This window comes from Pinus tabuliformis, chromosome 9 (assembly GCF_031772625.1).
Source record: "Pinus tabuliformis cultivar Carrire ecotype Pingquan chromosome 9, CPIR1, whole genome shotgun sequence".
NCBI classification, from domain to species: domain Eukaryota; kingdom Viridiplantae; phylum Streptophyta; class Pinopsida; order Pinales; family Pinaceae; genus Pinus; species Pinus tabuliformis.
This window is the reverse complement of record NC_142307.1, coordinates 1438738176-1438758920: the sequence shown is the minus strand read 5'-3', so window position 1 is coordinate 1438758920 and position 20745 is coordinate 1438738176.

Below are 20745 nucleotides of genomic sequence, written 5' to 3'. Positions count from 1 at the left end.
AAGTGATAAGGAAACAATGCCTCATAGCGAATCTCAGATAAGTATGAGACCTCTATGCTTTGATCTGTTATTTGAACCTGTAGATTTCATTCATTCCAAGTGTTTGAAAAAATGTCAATTCTAGTTGGGGATGGTCAGGCCTAGTCCTGGAGTTAGTTTTTGGTTTATTAGTCTTATCCTCATGTGTTTAATGGATTCCATAATTTACAACAAGTTTTGGGCAATGGTCAGAAATCTAGGCTTGAAAATTGCCCTAAATTACCCAGACTCTGGCATAGATCTACTGGAAATAGTCACAGGACGTAGGCATGTAGGCTTGTGGGAGCATCCAGAGCTCTCTAGACACTGGCATTCCCATAGCATGGGATCGTCTAAAGTTTTAATAACTTAAAAACTTAGTGGGATCGAGGGACTAGTTAGCAGAAAGGTTAGGATGGTTCCTAGGGATCGTATTGTTGATGTTGAAGGTATGTATGGTGTGTTTCCATTGGTTCCACTTCCCTAACATGACTTAGGAGGTCGAATCATATCATAGTGACTTATGGTCACATGTTTACCTTGGTTGGTCGACTACTTGGTTAGATGTGGGAGGAGAGTGTTACAAAGTGGTATAAGAGCATGGTTCACCCCTCGGACTGGATGGCAGTGTGTTGGTCATGCATTCATGTTAGTTGCATATGTGTTTCTTATGCTTGTAGTCCACGTGCTTGTTTCATTTGCATGGTGTTGATCATGGTTGTAGTGAAGTCGCCATGTAGAAGTTGATAATGTTGTTTTTGGGACGTGTTACTCATGAATTCATGTCATTTGTATATGCATGTGTTATGCATGTCAGTGTCTATATGTTGTTATGCATGCATTGTCATGGTGAAGGTTGTTGTGCATGAGGTCATTGTATGCAATTAGGTCATCATGATGTTGTTGGTTTCTATGATGCTGCTATGTTGGATGAGATAGAGAAGGAGATGTAGATCATCAAAGTGACGTTGCAACATTGGACCTCGAGGCAAGAGCATGTCATCATATAGGTTTGTTTGTTGGGCATGCAGGTATGTAGGTTAAGGATTATTATGTGCATTATGGTTATGTGTATGTATTTGATTTTGTTTATGTTATGGTTACATACATGATAGATGCTATTTGCTTAGTGTAGTCATATGCACATGTGTTAGATAGTCATGAGTGGTAGTAACATGTGGTTGTATGCATTGATCTTGTTCTTTTATGTTAGATAACTCGATGATTATGTTATATGTTGTTGATGAGTATGTTATAGGTTAGCTTGTTGTTGTTATATGCTAGTAACTTGATGATTAGGGTTATTACATTAAGACCTTGATGTTATATGTATCATACTAAGTTGGATTGGTATATGTGAATAGTTAGGTTATGAAATTTAGGTATGAGTTAATATGTTTTGATATTATGTCATACTAATCTATATTGATCGTACATACGTGATTGTTATGCATGAATGACAATTTTTTATGAGCTTATGATGAGAACATGTTAGTTAGTTATTGTTATGGATATCATTATCTTATTTATGTTTGAGTTGATAGGTTGTGAAGTTATATCATGCTAACTAGATTGATTGTGCAGAGAAGATCATAACCTCCCCTAAGATACATTAAGGTATGAACTTGCTTATGTCTTCTACTTTGTTATTAATTGTTTTATTATGATGTTTATTTAGTGTTTGACTGTTTGGTGTCTATTATGTCATCTAGTTGATTTATTTAACATGGTATGTTTGCCAGTTAGTTGAGTGTTCGATGAATTGCGTAATATGAGTGTGTTCTGGTGATCTTGTTTTAAGATGATTGCACTAATACGTATGTGTTGAGACAGTTGATATGTACTTGAGTATAGTAGGTGATAGTTGTAACATTATGTCTAATGACTATGAGTTGACTATGGATTATGACATGATTGTTAGTCTTGGTAAAGGTTGATTTCAAATTAATAGATATGATTGTCTTGATATTTGGAACATGTTGTTGACATGTGTAAACAATTGCAGGAAACATGCTTGGTATTAGCAAGAAAGGATAACAATTGATGTGTTTATATAACTAATACTTGGGCGATGTGACAGTACATAGTAAGCCTCAATTATAGCAAGGTAAAAAGGTAAAAGAAAGGAATTGGGCAAGAATTCCTTTTGCTATGTTTGGAAACCCTAGTTCCAAACGAATGAGTGCTTTGCATATTATAAGTATTATTAACCTTGATTTCCTCTAACATTATGTGGGTAAGTGTTATATTCATGGACATTTATTTGACAGGTATAACAACTAGTGTCTAGTTATAGCTAGATATGTTAAGGAAATTGCAGTCCCTTGAGACATGGCACAGATGTGTTCAGCTGCAAGGAAGCGTGCTTGGCACAACAAAATAAGGTAACTACTGTATTGTTATGTTTATTTATATGTTGAAGATTATGTGTTTATGGTAGTGTGATGTAGGGAGCTGCATGGCAAGAGAGGTTGCCATGAAATCTTGAAGAAGGCTTGGTTTTTTATTTCCTTGGGAACCATGGGGATTGAGTCATGGCATTTGTTGTCAGTCTTGTGCTTTTTTGATTTTCGTGATTTGTTGTGCTTGATTGTGGTTTTTTTGTGTCTTGTGCATGGCCATGCCACTTCATTTGTGGTGTCATATTGTTATTGGTTTTCCATGGTTTTCTTCTTGTTTGCTTCTCGGTCTTTCCTTTGTTGTTTTGAGAGTCTTGGGAATTAGTTGGGGAAGGAGGAATTTAATGGAGCTCGAGGAGAGTTGTGTGGAACCAAACAGGTAATGAAATACTTAGATGAAGCGGGTGCATGTGTAAGGTGTTGATTTGTGTAGCTTGGGAGGTACTCCAATCCCTAGGGTTTAGGGTTTGGAGGGAAAATCTCCACAAGGGTCACTTCTAGGTTTGGAACCTAAGTGTGGGGTTTTGTACCCATCAATATTTGGGTCAAAACCATGATGAATTTTAGCTTGAGAAAATTTGAAGTGGTATACCTTGGCGAGTTGATTCCAACACTCCAAAGATCACTCAAATCAGAGCTCTAGAAACAAAGTTATGAATTTTTGAAGTTGACAATTAATTACGGACAACCAAAGTCATGTAGGCTTGAGGAATTCATCCAAGAGACATGTCTCTTCAAATGAATTTATGGAGCCCTCTTTATGTGTATATATAGAGGTGAAGTGGAGGACTTATTCCTCATCCAAAAGTGCAACATTCATCTTGCATAAGCTCGTTGGAGAGAAGGTTTATCTCTGAAATTTCCGCGGCAAAGGAGGAAGGGACAACATGGTGTTTTAGGGTTGTTTCTAGGGTATGTTTGAGAGCCGAGTTGTTGTGGGGGGAGGCTAAGCTAGCTCCCTAGAGGGACAAGGCAAGGAGAGGTTGGTTCAGTCTGCGTGGAGGTGTCTTAGGTGCAAAATTCTTAAAGGAAGGGCAATGTATGGTGTTGTAGATGGGCCACAGATCCTACCTCATCTTTGGAGGGCAACATGGTTTTGTTTAAGGGTTGTCTATGTCTAGGAGAGTTGTTTTTTTGCTTGATCATGGGTTATTACAGTAGGTAAATATGCCCTATCTAGTCACAGGCATTACAACAGTGACGCAAACTTGGACAACAGTTTTGATGAGTGTTAGATCCTTGTTTTTGGGTTAGATTTGGATCAGATTATATTACAGCCTATAAGTGCCATGTAATGAGGTCAACTTGGGTAGTTGGAGACCCCAATTAGGAGCATAACTTATAGTGAAGGATTCGACATCTTTGGATTGTTAGAGGGCAGCATGTGGATGTCAAAAGTAGCCCTAAACTAGCAGTCTTGAAGTGATGAAGATAGCTAAAGATTCGATGAAGCTTACAGCCTTATGAGTAGCTCTTTGGTGGATGAAATAATCTACTAGAAGGTAGATTGGAGCTTTGGAATTGGCCAACCTAAAGAGCATATTGATGATCTCATGTACATGCAACAGTATTAGGTGGAATCCCACCCGGAGTCTTGATGTGTTGTCCTTTGAAGGACTAAGTGGTAGCTAGAGAGAAATACAGAAGCGATGGACTAACAAGGCAAGATACGACATAGAAGTTACAACGAAGTTTTTCAATGTATCTTGTATACCATATACTACTATATTATTCAGATTTGGTTTAATATAATGAAGATTGGGTTGTACATTATTGTACAATATTTGCTAAAAACTGTGTATACTTGTGTACATGCAATTTACTGCTTTATATTTTTTGTTGTGAAAATTAGTTCTTGTTGAGATTCTTGGTTTGGTAGTGTCAGAGATTTTAAGATTCTAACCTACACCTAAGATTGTGGAAATTCAACATGGTATCAGAGCATGTTTGAGCTACTTTGGAAGTCAGTGAATCAGAGTTGTGCGAAGCGAAGTACAATGTGAGAGGGAGTTGGTCACATTGCAAGTGAAGGGCTCACTGCAATGTTGAAGTTGCAGGCAAGTCTCTGATATGAGGATAGGTTGGAGGGGTTCTCCAAAAATAGTCCTTGGAAGGAAAGGATCAAGTTGGTCTTGCAGGTCAACAGGATCTGGGAGCTCTCCGCGAAAGACGTCAACAAGCCAACCGACCTTAAGGAACTGGAAATATATGAAGATTTATATGTGAGGGTGAGATTGATCATCCTAGATAGTGTAAAGGATGCCAGAAAAATGCACATGAGATGTAGATGGCTCTTCACAATTTTTTCCAGAATAACAACAAGAACTGAGTACTGGTATTGGAGGATAAGTTCAAGTCCACCAATATGATAAAGGGTAAAAGCATGACCTCATATCTGACGAGATTGTCTCGGGTCAAATATGAGCTTGCTTCCATCGGTGTGGCTGTCTTAGATGGAGATATGGTAAGGATTTCCTTGAAATGGTTCACCGAGGAATGGAAACCCTTCATCAAAGGAATCTTTGCCATAGAGAAGCTACTAGACTAGGATAGGTCGTGGGATGACTTCATTCAAGAAGAATTGCAAGAGAAGGATCTTCATACAAAGAAGAAGTATTTCAATGATGATGTGGCACTTGTGTAAAGTCAAGTGTTTCTACTGTGGCGAGATGGGTCCTTATTCGTCGACATGTCTAATGAAGAAGAAGGGAGATAATGAGAAGAGGAAAGGAAAGCATGCCATTGGTGTTGCCACTTCAGCTGAGATAGATGATCTCATTAGGAGATTAGAAGAGGAGGACTTTGTGATGATTTTTCATTTCTCGTAGGGTATGGTCAATGAGGATGAATGGTACGTGGACAATGTTGAGATGAATCATATGATAGGGTCACAAGAGGTTTTTGAGACTCTAGTTGAATGGGACTCATAGTTGCACATGGTTTTGGGTGAAAAGAGACAATTAGAGATCCTAAGATCGAGAATTATGTTATTTAGGATGGAGATAGGACGTGTGATGCGGGTGCAGGATGTGCTATTTGTACCAAGATTCAGATATAGCATGATTTATCTCTCAATGATCAAGAGGAAGGGGTTTGAGGTCTTGTTCTAGGATGGGAAGGAAATACTTAGGCCCAGAGGCTCTACATTTGATGGGATTGTACACGGAGTTAAAGAGAATGGTCTATACAAGCTGACAGGCATGCCTATGGATCATGAGAAGTAGGTGGATCAAGTTCAAGTTCCAAAGAAGTAGGTGGATCAGGTGTAGATTCCATAGAAGAAGGTTTAGGTGTAGGCTTCATAGGAGCGAGTACAAGTTCTTGAGAAGAAGGTCCAAGTTACAGAGACTGAAAGGGATTCAAGTTCGATAGGGAGCTTGCAGGTTCAAAGGGAGACTTTGCAGCACAAGAAGAGTGCATGGTCAGTGGGGAGAAAGGGTGCTCCTATGACTGCTAAGAAGGAATCATGGAGAGATTGTAAAGTGATAAAGGGGTGCTTCCATTAGTGACAGTGACACTTCTGAGAAAGGCACAGTTCACAAAACATTGATTGTTGCAATTGTAAGTGCCAGGAGTTGGGAAAGTGTTGCGAGTAGTGATGATGATGACGAGTTACTTCCTAGTCTTGGAAGTACCTCCATCACTAAGAGGGATTTTTAATTTGTGTAGCTTGGGAGGTACTCCAAGCCCTATGGTTCAGGGTTTGGAGGGAAAAGCACCACAAGGGTCACTAGTGGGCTTGGAACCCAAGTGTGGGGTTTTGTACCCATTAGGATTTGGGTCAAAACCATGATGAATTTTAGCTTGAGAAAATTTGAGGTGATAGACCTTGGCAAGCCGATTCCAACTCTCCAAAGATCACTCAAATCGGAGCTCTAAAAATGAAGTTATGAATTTTTGAAGTTGACAATTAATTATGGACAACCAAAGTCATGTAGGCTTGAGGAATTCATCCAAGAGACATGTCTCTTCAAATGAATTCATGGAGCCCTCTTTATGTGTATATATAGAGGTGAAGTGGAGGACTTATTCCTCATCCAAAAGTCCAACATTCATCTTGCATAAGCTCATTAGAGAGAAGGTTTATCTCTAAAATTTCCATAGCAAAGGAGGAAGGGACAATGTGGTGTTTTAGGGTTTTTTGTAGGGTCCTTTTGAGGGTCGAGTTGTTGTGAGGAGAGGCTAAGGCAACTCCTTAGAGGTTCGAGGTACAGAGAGGTTGGTTTAGCCTACGTGGAGATGTCTTGGGTGTAGAATTATTGAAGGAAGGGCAATGTATGGTGTTGTATATGGGCCCCATATCCTACCTCATCTTTGGAGGGAAACATGGAGTTGTTTAGGGGTTGTCTATGTCCAGGACAATAGCCAAGGGTCCCAGTACCTCTTGAAGAGTAGGTCGCAGCCAAGGAGGCTAGTTTTGGTGGTTGATCATGGGTTATTACAGCAGGTAAATATTCCATAACCAATCACAGACATTACAACAGTGACACAAACTTGGAAAGTAGTTTTGATGAGTGTTGGATCTATATTTTTGGGTCAATTTGGATTAGATTGTATTTCAGCCTATAAGTTCCATGTATTGAGGTCAACTTGGGTAGCTGGAGACCCCAATTAGGAGTAGAAATTATAATGAAGGATTAGGCATCTTTGGACTATTGGAGGGTAGCGTGTGGATTTCCAAAGTAGCCCTAGACTAGTAGTCTTGAAGTGACGAAGATAATTGAATATTGGGTGAAGTTTGCAGCCTTATGAGTAGCTCTTTGATGGAAGAAAGAGGCTACTAGAAGGTGGATTGGATGTCGTGAATTGACCAACCTAGAGAGCAGATTGATGAGCCTATGTACATGTACCAGAAGTGACATGCAATAGTGTTAGGTGGAAGCCCACTTGGAGACTCGATGTCTTGTCCTTTGAAGAACTAAGGGGCAACTTGTTGTGGGGGAAAGTATCCAACTCGGAATGACCCTAACCCACTCTAAGGGTGACAGTTCCTTAGCAACAGCTGAAAGCAAAGCTATCTAAAGTTTCTTCTTTATGACATGCAAGAGATAAAAGGAAGAGATCCACTTACCGATGTCTTGCGCAAATGGTCGATCCAAGCTTCTCTATTTGCCGCTTGCTCTCAGCTCCAAGTCTTTTCACGGGCCCAGCTACACGAGATCCTGCAAACAAGACAAAGAAAGGAAACTACAAGAAGCATGCATTCATAACTGATTCAAGGATTAGCATAAATCAAAGACGCAAGTAAAACAACACATCATTGAAACACATGCGAATAGAAGAACCTCAAATGCTTTATTAATATATGGAAGTAAGGTTCAGGCGGTGATACAACCATGAGAGGTCCAATCCAGCATCACCTTCCCGACGGAGAGAAATCTCTTCTTCACCTCCCTCAAGCAATCACCCAATGCTCACAACTATAAACCAACAGCAATTCTTCGCACTAAATTCAGGCCTTTTAGATCCCATGGGATGAGATCCTTATATAGAGTTTTGGAGTGAAGATAAGTCAGCTTTATGTGTGACTTGTTGTCCTCTTCAACTCCAGTTGTTCTTCAGTTCTTCACTTGGAATTTCTGTCTTCCACTTGGAGTTTTAGAAGCTCTTAACTCATCATTAGGCGAATCTTATGATCAAGTGTCTTTTTGGAAGCTTCCTGGGCACTGGCACATTGAGAAAAATATTCCTCCACATGTCCAAGTACGCCCAACGCAGGTAGCCTTTGTTGCACCTGCTATGCAGTGCAGGTAGCCCTTGTTGCACTTGCTATGCAGCGCAGGTAGCCTTTGGAGCAGCTGCTTTGATCCAAAATTGACCTGTTTTTGAGTGTTTTTCAGTGGAGAACTGATTTGTAGTGCTGTGGTTTGCTGACCTTGTTCCTATAGGGGTAAGAACAACATGTTTAGGGACTTTGGATCCTTAGATTATTGACATTTCATGCTCTATGCTGTAAGGCACAAAAATGTCTATAACAGTTGCCCCCTAAAGTATGAGGTCGTTTATCGGGTGAAATGCTTTATTAGGAGGATCCGAAGTTCATTCAATCGTCGGGAGGTGACCTGTAACAAAATACAATACAATACAATATCTTTTCATACTTTCTTTTCATGATCTAGCTGATGCGGGCATTTCCCATGATCAGCTTTATAAATACATTTGTCGTACATAAACAGACGATCGTCTGATAAGAGACGGATAATTCTCTGCTTTTAATTATCATCCTTTTAGTAGGATGCTCATCTGCTGCACATGTCTATGTTTTTATCTCCTGAATATATATCGCAGCCCGGATGGATGAAACTAGATCCAGGGTCTTCAAACTTGTCCGATCTTCACTTTAGTACAAGTCGATCCATGTGAGAATTTCTTGAAGTCGAACATGGAAAGACATCGCTTGATTACCAGTCAATAATGTAAACTTTTAACAAGCGCGAGAGGAATCACCGATAATGATGATGACCCTCAAGGTACTGCAGCACAATTCACGTGGTGTGAATATAGGATCTGACGTCGAACACCACGCAAAGTCTCCTGGTCGAAGGTCATTAATGTATACCTATCGCCGGGAGTGAGAAACTTGCCATTGAGGCATGCAAGCTTCAAAGTACTGAGGGGGTGTCCCTAGATCAACTTCTTGGATAATGAGCTGATGTCGACAAGAAGTGATCCGTCAAAGGAGGGCCTTAATGAATCCCACATCAGTGACACGGAACGGAGCTAGTGATGATGGTGAAAACGATCTGTGAAATATGATTCAGGGTGGCGGTCATGGAAGGATGAAAGATGATGTACGGTAGTGGATGGGACCCGGTTGACACTTTCTGAATGACATCTCTTGAACATATAACGACACTGATGTGATGGATCGGTAGCATTACCCCATGTATGGATGGTATGGCGAGACCATGGTGAATGGACCGGTGAATGATAATAACCCAACCCGATATTTACGGAGGCAAAAGTGTCATGTTCAAGAGTGACTTGCTACCATTAAGCTTTGAGGTTCTTCCCAATTTTTCCCCAGTCATTTCTGACCAGTACCTCTTTATTTTTGTCAAGCTTGAGGAGGATAACATATGCTTGATCTATAACCTGCCCTTCGGGCAAGCCCATCGCTATGTTTTAACGAGCCTAGCGATAGGGAAACTCGTTCTTGTCTAAAGACAAGTTTGTCGCTATCTAATATGTTTAACGAGCCCAGCGACAAAGACAACTCGGTCCTTTTCATTTTTAGAGAGTCTGAAAAGGGTACATAAAGTAGACTCCAGGGGTCCTTTTTCGTCATCTAATCCCTTAAGTCCGAAAAAGTATAAAACAATACAGAAGGGATGAATGTTCGATATCTTTATCGAGCCGAACTAGACAAGCGCTCGATCTTTTTGTGCAATAATCCCTCAGGTCCAAAAAGATTAAAATCTAGAGGAGGGATAGCTCTTCCGGTCTTTTTAACGAGCTGGAAGGCCAAAACTCGGCAAACTTTTCATTTTTTACGAGTCAGTGAAAAGAGCTCAAAGAAGACTCGTATTTTGAGGAACGAGTGATAAACAGGGATAGCAGTAGATTCCAGGTACAGGTTGGAATTTTCCAATCACGGCAGTATTACAAGGATGGCTAAGTGGGATCACTCTTCGCAGCTGTTCCTCAAAATAGGTAAACAATCAAGTGGATGTGAATGATCGGCCAAATGAAAAGTGGAGGTGACGGTGCACAAACACGACCAAGGCTTTTATGGCTGATGAATTTACGGTCTCAAATGGTTATTTACCAGTTCATTTTTTCTAGATGAGCTTGAACTTTGGGGGGAAGCTTGCTCACATGCTTATGTTTATTTTTTAACGAGCATGAAGTCCGCGTTAAAACTGCTCGGTTTTGCGTTTATTTTTTAACGAGCATGAACTATGCCAAAACTGCTCGTTCTTTTGCATGTCCCCAGCATCATAATAACGCATGTCAAAGGAGGGTGCCCCCCAAGCTTAATTGCATTCAACTTGGTGGTTGGAATGAAGGTTTACCTTTGAATTTTGAAAAGGGGATTTGTTTCATTTTTTAATGAGGTTGACACGGTAAAAGAACTATCCTCATGACTCCTTGTTTCATTTTTTAACGAGGTTGAAACAAGATAAGAACCGTCCTCAGAGCCCACTGTATTTACAATATTTCCATTAGGGCGATGATCCATGCTGACAAAATGTTTAGGAATCTTCCGAATCCATTAGATATAGAAAATTTCATATTGTAGGTTTCCACTGTGGCCACTTCCGCCAGATTATTTGCAGGTGGTAGGGCAAAAGTACCCATTAAGGCAGGGTCTTTTAGGAGACCTACTCCAATATTTTGGAGCGATTGATTACTTTCATGGATCATTGTAATGCTTCCCGTAACTTGTGAACTGTTGGGGAGAAATGTTTGTTGGTCGACGACTGTAATTCCTCCTTGAAAGGGAAATGCAATCTTCCTGAAGTAGGTCGACACAACTGCAGCCATGGCGTATATCCAGGGCCTTCCCAGTAGGATGTTGTAATCGAGATTTCCATCGATTACTTCAACATCAACTTCTACTGTTTTGCCCCCCAGTTCAACTTGCAAGTTACTTAAAATCCCGTATGGAGTGTATGATCGTCCATCAAATGCTTTTAATGTCGTTGACGATTTTGACAAGGGTGGTGAGCCTAAATTTTTCCAGCAACTCATCGACATAAGACATGTAGATGCCCCCTCATCAATAATTGTTCGATGAACAGTTTTGTTGAGGGCTTTCACTTGAATAAGGAAAGCTAGTTGAGCTGGTAACTGAGGGTCATATCCTTTATGATCAAAGGCCACAAGATTGGAATCCATTGGGCCAATCCCACTTATCGCTGATAGTAAAGCTTGCTCTTGGGAGGGGAAATTTTGCGGTACCTCAAGTGTCGACATAGCGGACGGCGATTGGGCTAGGTCCTCTACTATATTATAATTCTGTGCTATTTTTGCACGAGGATTAAATGTCGATTTGTGTACTACTCCCTTTGGCGACTTTATCATTGGTTCAGGAATGATGGGTGGCACGACTTTGGTCAAAGTTGTTGTTGAACTACTAGGTTGTTTATTTGCCTTGTTGTTCAACTGCTTTGGATTCCTGTAATCTTTATTCCTTGTCAAAGCATTATTCTGCTGCTTTGAGGTGGACAACATGAGCACTTGGGATCGGGAAGCATTTCGATTAGCAACTAGATTTTGGCTTGGGTTAGGAAACGGATCAGTCAATATTGCTGGGGTTTTCGAACTCTTAAAGAGCTTCTTAACTTCAGCTATATGTGGACAATCTTTCGTCCAATGATCCTCATCGCATATATGACACCCTGTCGGGGGTTTCCCTTTCCTTTTCATTTTCTTCTTGCCCCCTGGTTGCTTCAGTTGTTTGCCCTTGTCGGTCGACATGGCATTTACTTCTGAGGCAAGAAGTTCCTCATTTGCATTTTGACTAGAAATTTTGCGTTTGCCAGTCACGCCATTACTGGCGTGAGAGTCAGTATTCGATTTAGGAGGGGGAGGAATTGAAAATTCAGGTTTAGGGGCGTCAGGTATTTTGTCGTAGAGCGTGCCAGACTGAGTATATACTAAGTCTAAATATTGAGCGCGAGCAATGACTTGCTCCTCTGTTACGACTCCTCCCTTGGCCACATCTTCCGTTATAGCCGGAAGTAACGACTTTATAAACCATTCAGCTAGCAGCTGATCGGGAACGTAAGTTTTCAGCATCCTACGACGACGACGCCACTCATTTATATGATCAGATATGTGAGTAGCTGTCGTTTGTTTGAAGTTGGTCAGTATTTTGGTTCCTGTTTCATACCTGATTGGTAATTGAAAATGGGTTAAGAAAGTCGTGGCTAAGGAGCTGAAATTGTCGAAAGAGGCTCTTGGCAATTCAATGTACCATTTAGCCGCTGGACCTGTCAATGTCCTCTGGAAGAGGCGAAGTCTTATCGAATCATCGTTTAGAGTGTTCGATGAACACCACAGATGAAAAGTCATGACATGATTCGAGGGGTCTTCACCTGGATTTCCATTGAATTTAGGAATGTCCGATGGAAGTTTATGCGGAATTGCTGGCCACCAAGGGGCATAAGCAATTGGATCATTCGTCAGCCGGTTTAGATCTGGTAATTCTAGAGCTGCTACAAAGGGCAACTGTTGGTTCAGGTTAGGCAAAGCATATCCAGGATAAGATGGTATCGCCTGAGCAATGGGTCTTTGCAGACCAGCATAATGCTGACAACTCTGACAAGGTTGATGGGTATAACCATTATAGCATGGTTTCCCATTACTTACAAAGACTTGTTGCTCAGGTCCTTGATATGATTGCTGGAATGGCGGTTGTTGAGATTGAACCAGCTCTGGTTGTTGGACCATTTGCTGTTGACCAATACTGGATGATTAACCAAGATGAGGAGTCACAGTACTTGTTTGAGCCTGAGTCGCTCCAGATAAGGAGGCACTACCCTGAGATTGTGATTGAGCCGCTGAGACAAGAGGTTGTTGTATTACAACAGGTAGCGCTTGTACTTGCGACGCATTCGCCATAGCAGGTGTGGTGGTAATATTCGACACAGGGTGTACTGGTTGCATTGAATATACAACTCCTGGTTGTTGGGGCAGTATTGGTACCCAACCGCTGGATGTAATTCCAGTTTGACCTGATCCTTGTTGTAAACTCTCATATGGTTGTTCTCTATGAGGGAACAATGAAAGAGCATACTGCCCTCCACATGGTGGGAATCCAGTACTTAAAGGGTAAATTGGCCTTTGAAGACACATTGGATCAATTTGTTGAGTTTCAACATAAGAAGTACCAGATGATAATCCAGATGAAGAAATAGGAACTAACCATATTGTCGTCCCTGATTGGACTCCGGCTTGTTGTTGACAGTTTGCCGGGACAGATGGTATACCAGCGAACATTGTTGGAGCAGCAGCAGGAGGTTCTGCTGCTGTTGTGTCAGACGCCACAGTCTTAGATGTCAACAGTTGTTCAGACATATCTAGTCTATCCAAAAGATTTCTTAGCGATTCTACAAGAACTTACGATGCCAAAAGACTAACTTCGAAGATCAACGCAGGAATAGGAGGTGATTATGTTCCGTTTAAAATGAATTTTATATGACGACACTTTAGACACAACTTGCTTTTTCACCTTTTAAGAGTCGAGAAAAAGCTAAAGATGACTCTAGTCTCCTTCGATGTATTAACGAGCCCGAAGTGACAAATGCTCGGATGGACTTTTTCAGTTATAGAGTTTGAAAAAGGCCAAAAGAAACTACTCTGGAGTTCTAGGCAGAGGGTGTGCCAAACCTTTCGCGAAACCACAGAATACGTTTTACGGTACGAGTGGTCGATCTTCGTGAATGCTGTGTTCACTGCATCGCGATCAGTAGGGCGGCCGACACGGCTTCCTATGGATAAAGGCTTTGTTCCTATAGGGGTCTCCCAATATACGCGACGGTACGCGGGAGCACAAGTCCGTATTAGTGCTATCGTCCCTCAGGAGGAATCACCCACCTTCGTAGAGATCGACAGTCACTATGTTTAACGATGCCGGAACACGTCTCTACCTAGACCTCTACTGTGTTTCGTTATGTTTCAAAGCGTTGTTATGTAAATTCAGTTCGTTTTAGGTTGATCTTGCTTAGCAGTTTTCCTTTATGGATCACCACGTGATGTATGATACAACTCCTAAATGCAGTCTAAGAATGATAAGCAAGCTTTTTCAATTCTTTCAACTTATGAAAATCTTAACTACTGAGGGAAAAGAAAGACATCATCTTTTCAAACAGATCATAGAGCACACACTGATGCACTTTCCTAAATCGACATGCAAACTGTCAAAATGCACATGCACAATGCAAGTATTTCTTTTCTCCTTCCTTAATGTTGATGGATTACAAAAAGAAAGCTGTTGTATGATTTCGAATTCAATTTCAAGCGAAAGCAAACAAGCTTTTGTCCAATAATCAAAAGAACACCTTAAGATTCACTCGTTTCAACACAAGAAATACTGAAATCCGAACCATATAACGAAAGCAAATGCTCAAGCATCTATGAACAACAATAAACTAGCTCTTAGAATCACCACGACACTTTATCACAGGTCTAGATCCAAGAGGCCACAGCAAGACTAGTTCACTTTCGCTACAGGAAACTGTGAATGAAAGTAAGAAATACAATAAGAACAATCACGGTTTCTTCACACAACTGAGGCGGAATGATGGCAAAGAAAGATAGTTTCAGATGGGTATACAGGTTGACAACAGGCTGCAAAAACAATACTGAAAACTGGGCAACAGAAGGCAGGGAACCCCAGTTTCACAAGGCAAAACTGGATCAGCGCAGGTGCTGCACTGTCAACCTGAGATGCAGCGCAGGTAGCCCCTTCGGGACCTGCGTTGCAGTGCAGGTAGCCTTTGTTGCAGCTGCACTGATGAGACAACTCTCGTCTCTCTCAGATTCCGGGTCACAGTTTGCTCAAAAATCAATGGTTTTTGGCCAAATCAGAGGCTATCAGTCAAGTATACACTAGAGGATGATTAAAGGAAGATGAACACTATCACAAAGAGCTAAAAAGAGTCCTTGTGGATCAGCTCTTCAGATCATAAACATGCCCAGCACTGGGCTAGAGTAGCTGCCCTCTACTTTGCATTCGAAGGACTCGAATGCAGTTCGATTCGGTACTCCCTTTGTTTAAGAAATGAATAGCAATAAACACAAGCTACCAACAAGACACGTTCCCCAACGGAGTCGCCAGTCTGTTGTGGGGGAAAGTATCCAACTCGGAATGACCCTAACCCACTCTAAGGGTGACAGTTCCTTAGCAACAGCTGAAAGCAAAGCTATCTAAAGTTTCTTCTTTATGACATGCAAGAGATAAAAGGAAGAGATCCACTTACCGATGTCTTGCGCAAATGGTCGATCCAAGCTTCTCTATTTGCCGCTTGCTCCCAGCTCCAAGTCTTTTCACGGGCCCAGCTACACGAGATCCTGCAAACAAGACAAAGAAAGGAAACTACAAGAAGCATGCATTCATAACTGATTCAAGGATTAGCATAAATCAAAGACGCAATTAAAACAACACATCATTGAAACACATGCGAATAGAAGAACCTCAAATGCTTTATTAATATATGGAAGTAAGGTTCAGGCGGTGATACAACCATGAGAGGTCCAATCCAGCATCACCTTCCCGACGGAGAGAAATCTCTTCTTCACCTCCCTCAAGCAATCACCCAATGCTCACAACTGTAAACCAACAGCAATTCTTCGCACTAAATTCCGGCCTTTTAGATCCCATGGGATGAGATCCTTATATAGAGTTTTGGAGTGAAGATAAGTCAGCTTGATGTGTGACTTGTTGTCCTCTTCAACTCCAGTTGTTCTTCAGTTCTTCACTTGGAGTTTCTGTCTTCCACTTGGAGTTTTAGAAGCTCTTAACTCATCATTAGGCGAATCTTATGATCAAGTGTCTTTTTGGAAGCTTCCTGGGCACTGGCACATTGAGAAAAAGATTCCTCCACATGTCCAAGTACGCCCAATGCAGGTAGCCTTTGTTGCACCTGCTATGCAGCGCAGGTAGCCCTTGTTGCACTTGCTATGCAGCGCAGGTAGCCTTTGGAGCAGCTGCTTTGATCCAAAATTGACCTGTTTTTGAGTGTTTTTCAGTGGAGAACTGATTTGTAGTGCTGTGGTTTGCTGACCTTGTTCCTCTAGGGGTAAGAACAACATGTTTAGGGACTTTGGATCCTTAGATTATTGACATTTCATGCTCTATGCTGTAAGGCACAAAAATGTCTATAACACAACTAGAGAGAAGCACAGAAGTGAAGGACCAGCAGGACAAGATACGACATAGAAGTTGCAATGAAGTTTGTCATTATATCTTGTATACCATAGACTGTTGTATTATTCATATTTGGTTTAATATAACGAAGCTTGGGTTGTACATTATTGTACAATATTTGTTAAAAATTGTGTATACTTGTGTACATGTGATTTACTTCTTTATATTTTTAGTTGTGCAAAGTAATTCCTGTTGAGATTCTTGGTTTGGTAGCATCTGGGATTTTAAGATTCTAACCTAGACCCAAGATCATGGGAATTCAACATATGTGCTATATTCATGGACATGTATTTGACAGGTATAACAACTGGTGTCTAGTTATAGCTAGATCTGTTAAGGGAATTGGAGTCCCTTGAGACATGGCAAATATGTGTTCAGCTACAAGGCAGCATGCTTGCAACAACAAGATAAGGTAACTGGTGTATTTCTATGTTTATTTATACATTAACGATTATGTGTTTATGGTATTGTGATGCAAGGAGTTGCATGGCAAGAGAGGTTTCCATGAAATCTTGAAGAAGGATCAGGTTGAGATTTCCTTGGGAACCATGGGGATTGATTCATGGCATCTGTTGTTAGTTTTGTGCTTTTGGTATTTTGGTGATTTGTTGTGCTTGATTTTGGTTTTGTTTGCTTCTTGTGCATGGCCATGCCACTTCATTTGTGGCATCATATTGTTATTAGTTTTCCATGGTTTTCTTCTTGTTTGCTTCTCAGTCTTTGCTTTTCTGTTTTAAGAGTCTTGGGAATTGGTTGGGGAAGGAGGAAGTTAATGGAGCTCGAGGAGAGTTGTGTGGAACCCAATAGGTAATGAAAGAATCATGTGAATCTGGTGCATGTGTAAGGGAAGCTAAAGGTAAGAGTATGGCAGTCGATTGAGTTGGTTGGGTCCATTGGTGTAAATGGATGATGGTAGGACAATCATGAGAAAGCTAATAGAAAGGTAAGGTGAATGGAATTGAGGTGTCATAGGCCATGGCTATGTTGGTAACCATTGTTCTCAATGTTTCACATGTGTTGCATGCATAAAGGGAGTTCTCTTAACCTTGACCTTATGATATTTGGTAATTATGTTGTGAACATGTTTATGCTAATATTTGTATATATGCATCTATATATGTATGTATATATGTCTTTTTCTGACATGATCATGAGTTTTTGATGTTGATGTTTATCTGTATATATATGTGTGTATGTGTGTGTGTGTGTGTGTGTGTGTGTGTGCATACCGTTGTCTGGCAAGGTCACAGGGAATCGTTCTTGTGTAGGAATGATTTCTTATGCAAGTGAATGGCATGAAGAGGCTCCTGGTTTATGAGGAATCAAGTGGAAAAGTAGTCATGAAAAATATATGACATCAGTATCATGTGGATATGAATTGATACTATATGCTTGTATTATTCCTATGTTTATATTATGACAGATAACTCTGAGGGATACATCAGCTGAATCAAAGAAGTGAGATCCAAGGCATGCTAGGATACGCATGGTTGGTAGAAGAGACACTAGAAGTAAGGTTGTTTGGGAGAGATAGTGTGGTTTTGGATGTGTGGTACTATTGTTGTTAATATGTCGTATATGTTGTACATGTTACATCTGTGATGTCGTGTGCATGTGGTGCTATGTACGTCTGTCATTCTATAAACATTGTATAGGTGGTATGATGTACATGTGGCATTGTGTAGACATTATGCAGGTGGTGCCATGTACATGTGATGTTGTGTACAAGTTGTGCAGGTCTTGTTGTGTATGGGTGCTACTGTGTACATGTTATACATGTAGCACTAGTGTACATGTGGTATTATGTGCATGTCGTACATGTTGTGTTGTGTACCTGTGGTACGATGTATGTGCATTATGTAGTCATGTTATCATGACATGTGTACTTGTTGCGTTGTACTCTATGTAGTACATGTATTGTGTTGTGTTGTACGCCAAGTGTAGGTACATGTAATGTGTGGCATTGTACATCGGGTATAGATGCATTGTGTTGTGTTGTATGCCAGGTGTAGGTACATGTATTATGTGGTGTTGTACATTGGGTATAGATGTGTGTATTTTGTTGTACATTAGGTGTAGGTGTATGTATTTTGTGGTGGTATACTCTAGATGTAGGTGTATGTATTGTGTTGTGTTATACACTGGGTGTAGATGTATGTGTGGTATGTCAGGTGTAGGCACATGTATTGCATGGTGTTGTATGTCATGTGGGGTTGTATGTGTGTGATGCACACTATCTATATGTGCACATGGTTCAGGAGAAGGCACTGGGTGTTTGTTGGGTGTGAAAATTGATCCGGAGTGAGTACGGAATAAAGACAAAGGTAGAAGCTAAGGATTGATTAAAGGATAAGTAACAATATTTTATTTCAGTTTTATTATGCATGTGATTTATGATTCTGGTCTATGATGATTACATGTGATATATGATTTTGGTTTATAATGGTTACCTGTGATTTATGATTTTGATCTATGATGGTTGTATTTTGAACCAACTTGATGTGATATGTTTATACATGTTGATTTTCTCAAATGTGCTAGTTTGATTTGTTGTGACAGGAAGCAAACATAATTGCTAGTATACGCTATTGACGGGTCACCAATGAGGTATGATGTGAATTTATTTTAAATCTAATGGAAATTATGTGCTTGGTATAGGAATGCATGGACATGTCCAGTTGGGTGGTCGAAATTGACTGCAAGAAATTGCAACAACAAAAAGAATTGGAAAATGTAGCAGTATGTTGGTAAAGCACTTATGGAGAAGGGCCATTGTCGGACACGGGTACCCAATAGTGTCCATTTATTTCCATGAGCATGCTATGTCCAGTATGATGGTTTTAAGGTAGGGATATACCTTGGTATTTTTGTTGTTATTTTGCTAGTTATGAATATGTATTATGGCAGTGGCTATGTAAGGCTCCGATCATGTTTTTACTTGTATGTGAATGAACAATGTATGTATGGCCTCATGGATGAAACTGTACCTAAAGTGATAAGGAAACAATGCCTCGTAGCGAATCTCAGATAAGTATGGGTCCCATGTGCTTAGATCTATTATTTGAACCTGTAGATTTCATTCATGCCAAGTGTTTAATAGAATGTCAATCCCAGTTGGGGATGGTCAGGCCTACTCCTAGAGTTATTTTTTATTTTACTAGTCTTGTCATCATGTGTTTAATGGATTCCAGAAGTTACAACAAGTTTTGGGAATGGTTGGAATTTTAGGCTTGAAAAGTGCCTTAAATTCGCCAGACTCTGGCACAGGTCTACTGGAATTAGTCCCTAGATGCATGCATATTGCAAGCTTGTGGGAGCATCCAGAGCTCTCTCGATGTTGGCATGCCCATAGCATGGAAGTGTCTAGATGTTTAATAGCTTAAAAACACAGTGGTCCCATGGGCTAGTTAGTAGAAAAGTTGGGATGGTTCCTAGGAGTCTTATTGCTAACGTTGAAGGTCTGTATGGTGTGTTTCCATCAGTTTCACTTCCTTAATGTGACTTAGGAGATCGAATCATATCATAGTAACTTCTCGTATAATGTTTATCCTGATTGACCAATTACTTGGGTAGATGTGGGAGAATGCTATTACAACCACACTGCTCATTTGATTCATAGGGAGAATCTTTGTAGTCTTGCTAGTAATTTTCGATCTCTTTCCTACAAGGAATACTATGTTAGCTAAACCAAATAAGAATAAACCGACGTACCTTAACAAAGTTCGGGGAGGATATCTCATATGCAAGATCAACCAATCAATGTAATACGTGTATAACATAATCATAACAACATATAGAAATATAACATTTAAGTGTATGAACACATAAAGCTCATTCTAGATTGAGTCTAGTAATCAATGAATGATCGTATAAACTACACATACCATGACCTCATGCATGACAACAACAACCATACCAATGTACACTGAAGATACACAACCATAAACAACATCTAACCAATCATACACTCATGACGACACACTTCACAACAACAGCATCCTCCTTCACGTGGAAACATCACTACAACCATGACTGACACCATACATATGCAACAAGCACATAGACCACAAGGATGATTAACACACATGCAACTGACATGAATGCATGACCAAGACACACTGACCATCCAGTCCAAGGGGTAAACCATGTTTTGATACCACTCTATAACACCTTCCTCCCACATCTACCCAAGTAATTGTCCAACAGGGGTAAAAATGTGATGAGAGGCTACTATGATGGAATTCAAACTCGTATGTGACCTTAAGGAAGTGGAACCAATGGAAACATAGCATACAAACCTTCCAAATTAGTAATAGGACTCCCAGGAACCGTCCCAACTGCTTAGGTAACCAACATCTCGGTCCCACTAATTTTTGAAACCAATTAACCCCAGGATGCTGCCAGGATATGGGTATGCATGTATCCAGAAGACTCTAGATGCTCCCACTACAT